General features: G+C 43.9%; 1 non-coding gene across 1 annotated transcript; it reads right to left on the bottom strand.

The window, feature by feature from the left end:
* Positions 1-4,616: 4,616 nt before the first annotated feature.
* On the bottom strand, positions 4,617-4,723 carry LOC118489517. Its single transcript, XR_004887537.1, has one exon. It is a non-coding gene; the product is annotated as a small nucleolar RNA R71 (small nucleolar RNA).
* Between the last annotated feature and the right edge of the window lie 957 nt (positions 4,724-5,680).

Here is a 5,680-nt window from a genome sequence, read left to right on the forward strand (position 1 = left end):
TTGATTCCCCAATCAAACTTCTTATCTTTCTGTGTGAGGAGTGTCAATGGTTGAGCGATCTTTGAAAAATCCTCAATGAACCTTCGATAGTAGCCAGCCAAACCCAAGAATTGTCGAATCTCGGTTGGCGTCTTTAGCGTCTCCCAATTCTTGATCGCTTCGATCTTGGTTGGATCTACGTGGATCCCACCTTCATTTACTACATGTCCAAGGAATTGGACTTCACGTAGCCAAAACTCGCACTTAGATAATTTGGCATACAACTGTTCTTTTTTCAGCAGCTCCAAAATAGCTCTTAGATGCTGTTCGTGCTCAACCTTCGTCTTTGAGTAAATCAAAATGTCGTCGATAAACACAATCACGAACTTATCCAAATACGGCTTGCAAACTCTGTTCATTAGATCCATGAAGACTGCAGGCGCGTTTGTCAAACCAAACGACATAACTAGGAATTCGTAGTGTCCATAACGAGTTCTGAAGGCTGTCTTCGGGATACTCTCCTCTTGTATCCTCAGCTGATGGTAGCCAGATCGCAAATCAATCTTAGAGTAAAAGCTTGAACCTTGAAGTTGATAGAATAAATCATCAATTCTTGGCAGAGGATACCTATTCTTGATCGTCAGCTTATTCAACTCCCGGTAGTCGATACACATACGAAGACTACCGTCCTTCTTCTTGACAAACAGGACTGGAGCTCCCCAAGGCGAGAAGCTTGGTCGGATAAATCCTTTGTCTAGCAACTCTTGAAGTTGTGTCGACAATTCCTGCATCTCAGACGGGGCAAGTCGATAAGGTGCCTTAGCCACAGGCGTGGCGCCTGGAACTAAGTCGATACGGAACTCCACTTGCCTCTGAGGTGGCAATCCAGGCAAGTCCTCTGGGAAGACTTCTGGATATTCCCTCACGACAGGGATGTCTTCGATTTTTGGCTCAGCAGCTTTCTTGTCCATGATGTGTGCCAGGAAGGTAGCACATCCCTTTTGTAAACACTTTCGCGCTTTCAGGCAGCCGATAATTCTTAAAGGCGTATCTCGCTTTTCTCCGTGAACCACAATTGTCTCACCATCTTCGGTTGGGATGCGAACGACCTTTTCGTGACAAACAATTTCTGCCTTGTTGCCTGATAACCAATCCATTCCTACCACCACGTCGAAGCTTCCAAGCTGGACTGGTAGTAGATCCAAAGCAAACTCACGCTCTCCCAATTCGATTACACAACCTCTGACAACTTCATTGGCTTCTACCAACTTTCCATTAGCCAATTCGATCGAGTAGGGAATATCTAACTTACTAGCGGCTAACCCAAGCATATTCTTAAATTCTAACGATACGAAGCTATAATCGGCACCAGTATCAAATAAAACGGATGCATAGCGTTGGTTTACGGGGAACGTACCAGTAACGACATTGGGATCCTGGCGCGCTTCCCTCGCTTCGATATTTAAAACTCTTCCACGGGCTTGGTTCAATTCTGGGCAGTTCCTCTTATAGTGCCCAATATCACCACAGTTAAAGCATCCAGGTCTTTGCCCGTTTCCACTTCCATTCCCAGCTTGATTGTTGTTGTTTCGGTTCGCATTACCAACTTGATTCGCATTGTTGCCACGATTCCCGTTTCCTCCATTGTTTCCTTGTGGGCGATTTCTATTTCCACCCCGGTAATTGTTTCTATTTCCAAATCCTCCTTGGCCTCCCTGGCCAACAGTAGCCCAACAAGAATCCTTCGAGTGGCCAGTTTTCCCACATGCTTCACATACTTTTAAACCACATCGGCCTGAATGGTGACGCTGGTAGGTGTTGCACTTGGGATGGGTACCCATATACCCTTTTCCTTTCCTGCCAGTACCAGCTGTATCTTGAGCTGGCGTGCTTGACTCTCCTTTCTTATCAACACTGCTAGTGCCTTGTTTGAAATTCGAGAATTTTCTTTTGTTACCCCCGGACGACTCGACATGAGTCTCCTTCTTCTTTGGCTCAGCATCAGAAAACTTGTTTAGGCGGATAGCCTCCTCAGTGGGAGCCACTGATGTGTGTAAAATGCAACATATAAATTACATCAAATGAGGTATAAAACTAAACCTTTTTTAGTACTAATGTTGGAAAAAGAGTGTTTTTGTCTTCCTTTTGTATTTTCAGGATTAAATGAGCTCAAATTCACAAAAGAAGCAAAAAGACAGCTAAATCTAACATAAATACAAGAAAAGGAACATAAGTGGATTGCCCGACCCCTCAACAGCATCCTCCCAAGTAAAATAGAGAAGGCAGAAGACTGAACACGCCCCGTGCTCAGCCAGCACGGGGCCGTGCCCACGAAGCAGCAGAAAAGACAAACCTATAGAAGCTTCTATTGCCCACCACGGGGTCGTGTCCAGCGGACACGGGGGCGTGGCGAAAGTACAGCAGGCGCATTAATTGTAATTGCGAATTACAATTAATGAAGAGAGAGAGTGTCAGACAGGCACGGGGGCGTGTCCAGCGGACACGGGGCCGTGCCCAGCATTTTGTTCAGCCTATAAATAGGAGTGCTTGGTTTCATTGCAACTCATCCCTTGGCACACCACCTCTCTCACACTTCATCCACCACCCACCACCATCACAACACCATCATCCACCACCATCATCCATTGTCCATCATAGAGTGTGTGAGTCGTCTCGGGATCCAAGATTGATCGTAAGAGTTCTTGACAATCAAGGCCATGTTTGCCTAAGTCTCTTACATCACTTGGTGAAGACAAGTGTTTAGTATAATACTTTTTATTTTCAATCTTTTGCACTTTTTATTTGGTTTTGTATTAATGACTTTAATAACTAGTTGCTTATGTTGAAGGTGATCTTTCCTTATCGTTTGTCCGTGGTGTCTTGGCATTATTTTACTGTCTATATAAAATAAAAGATTTTCACCATTCATATCTCCACGGTCTATATGGAGGTATGTTGGCTACCTGGTCGGGGGTTAAGGGAACGGTTTGGTAAGGGTCTTGCCCTTGTTCAGCGTTTAGAGGTCCTGCAAGGGACCTAGGTCAAATTTAGTAGGATCTCCTTCAATGCCCATAGGTATTGGATGACGGGTATCCAAACTCTTTGACCTCCTCATAAGTTAACTACTATTAATACTATAACCCGGCTATTTAGGACTGTATCCCTGCTGACTCAGACTACTTAGCCGAGGGTAACGTCACCGCCAAAAGCGGGGCCTACCATAAATTTCAGTAATAACTTAATTAATTATCTTTCAATAATCCGACCCTTTAGGATTGTATCCTTGCTGACTCAAACTACTGGGTTGAGGGTAACGTCGCCTTCAAAAGAGGGGCCTACTACAATAACTAAGATAATCTCTTAAACAAGTGCAAAAGTGCGAAAATAATCAAAGGTTATACTAATACACGAGTTGGATCCAAGTGATTCATCTTGTCTATCTGTTTTTTTTGTTTTATTTTTATTTTTCAGCATTTAGTTAGTTTTTATTTTCTTAGTTTAAAAATTCTTTTCTAACTTTTTGATTTGATTAGACGTTGAGGATAAACCGGTACTAAAAGCTCTTGTGTCCTTGGACGACCTCCGTATCTTACCAACACTATACTACGTCCGCGATGGGTGCACTTGCCGATTTGTGTGTTTAGTGTTAGTAAATATCGTGTTTTATAAATTTAAAACTTGGCTAAAAGTGTAAAAAGGGCTTAAAATATACATCAAAAATATACTACACTTCGCACGCATCAAGTTTTTGGCGCCGTTGCCGGGGACACAAGGATTTTAAGAAAGTTAGGAATCAACGGCCTAATCATCTTTTTATTTTTTTCTTTTTAATTTTTAGGATTTTCTTAGTTTTTCAGCTTCTGCAAAGCTCAGCACGGGCCGTGCCTGGTCGGACACGGGCCGTGCCCAGCATTGTTACTAGCAGTTTTTAGTTTTCCAAATTACAGAAGGCTGACCACAGGGCCGTGTCGGTGCAACACGGGGCCGTGTCCAACTCTCCAGTAACTAGGATCTGGAAAACAATCACTGTAACTCCGACAACGGGCCGTGTTCACTGAGCACGGGGCCGTGGTGAACCTTCTGACCAGCATTCTTTTCTGTTTTTATTGCAGGACTTGGAACCAGACGCCACCCCTACGCAGTGTATGAGCTCCAGTTCTTATAAGGACATAAAAGAACCTCTAGAAGAACCCGAACGCTTTCTCAGAAAAAGACTAAAAGCCAAGAACCAAGAGAAAGTTTCGGGGAATCCACTTCCAATGGCGGACCAACGTACCCTCATGGATTATCTACGACCCACCGTAGGTAACCTAGGCGCCGCTATCAATGCACCAAATGTTGAAGCCAATAACTTCGAACTTCGGCCGCATTTGATACAAATGCTCCAAAACTCCGCAACTTTCCATGGGCTTGCGGACGAGGATCCCCATCTACATATTACTAATTTCTTAGAAATATGTGATACCTTTTGGATCAATGGGGCATCAAATGACGCCATCCGCCTTCGAATGTTTCCTTTCTCGCTAAAATACCGAGCAAAAGCTTGGCTCAATGCCCTCCCAGCTGGATCGGTAAACACCTGGGATGAACTAGCCCAAAAATTTCTATATAAGTATTTCCCTCCAGCTAAAACGGCTAAAATAATGACTGAAATTAATACATATTCGCAAGAGGACGGGGAATCCTTATATGAAACTTGGGAAAGGTTCAAGGAGCTATTGCGAAAGTGTCCACATCACGGCCTTGCGATATGGCAACAAGTATCCACTTTCTATAATGGGTTGTTGCCACACACAAGGCAGACACTTGACTCTAGCTACGGGGGACTTTTAGGTAATCGCCGCCCGCATGAAATATATAACCAAATTGAGGAAATTGCTCAAACCAATTTTCAGTGGCACACTCCCCGAGGCAATAAATCCATTGCCCCGGGCGCCCATAAGGTTGATGAAAGCACTTCTTTACAAGCCCAAGTCGAGGGTCTTTCTTCAAAAATAAAAAAAAAAACTGGAAATGACAAAAACAGTCTCGCTTATGGCTTGTGAAGGGTGTGGTGGGCCACATGAAAATTGGAGTTGTATGAAAGAAACAGACGATCAACAAGAGTCGGTAAGCTACATTGACAATAGACCTAGGCCGTCGGGTCCTCCAACGGGCACTTACAACCAAGGATGGCGAAACCACCCTAACCTTGGTTGGTGAGAGCCCGGCAATAGTAGTAACCAACAAACCCAACGAACAAACTTTCAACAACCAAGAAATGAGTCACAAAATTTCACTCAACAACAAGGTGGACGAGAAAGGCTTGAAGATACTATATCTCGCCTTATCTCCGACACTGAAAAGAAAAACTCAGAAAGGTTTCTACAATTAGAATCAAATTTTAGAAATCAACAAGCTAGTATTCAAAACATAGAAAAACAATTAAATCAACTAGCTCAAAATTTTTCCGAGAGACCACAAGGTGCATTACCAAGCAATACCGAAACAAACCCAAAAGCGCAAGTTCATCTCATCACGTTACGAAACCGCACCGTGGGGCCTGCGGAAGCACCACCACCGACAGAAGAGACTATACCCCCGCCTCTGCAGGAGAAGAACTCTCCTCCATCATCAGAGCCTACCAAGGCTCCTCGAGTTCCGTACCCCGGTAGGTTAATTCGTCAAAAGACCAATGAGCAATTCGCAAAATTCGAAAGTC

The sequence above is a fragment of the Helianthus annuus genome, chromosome 17 (assembly GCF_002127325.2).
Source record: "Helianthus annuus cultivar XRQ/B chromosome 17, HanXRQr2.0-SUNRISE, whole genome shotgun sequence".
In the NCBI taxonomy this organism is placed as follows: domain Eukaryota; kingdom Viridiplantae; phylum Streptophyta; class Magnoliopsida; order Asterales; family Asteraceae; genus Helianthus; species Helianthus annuus.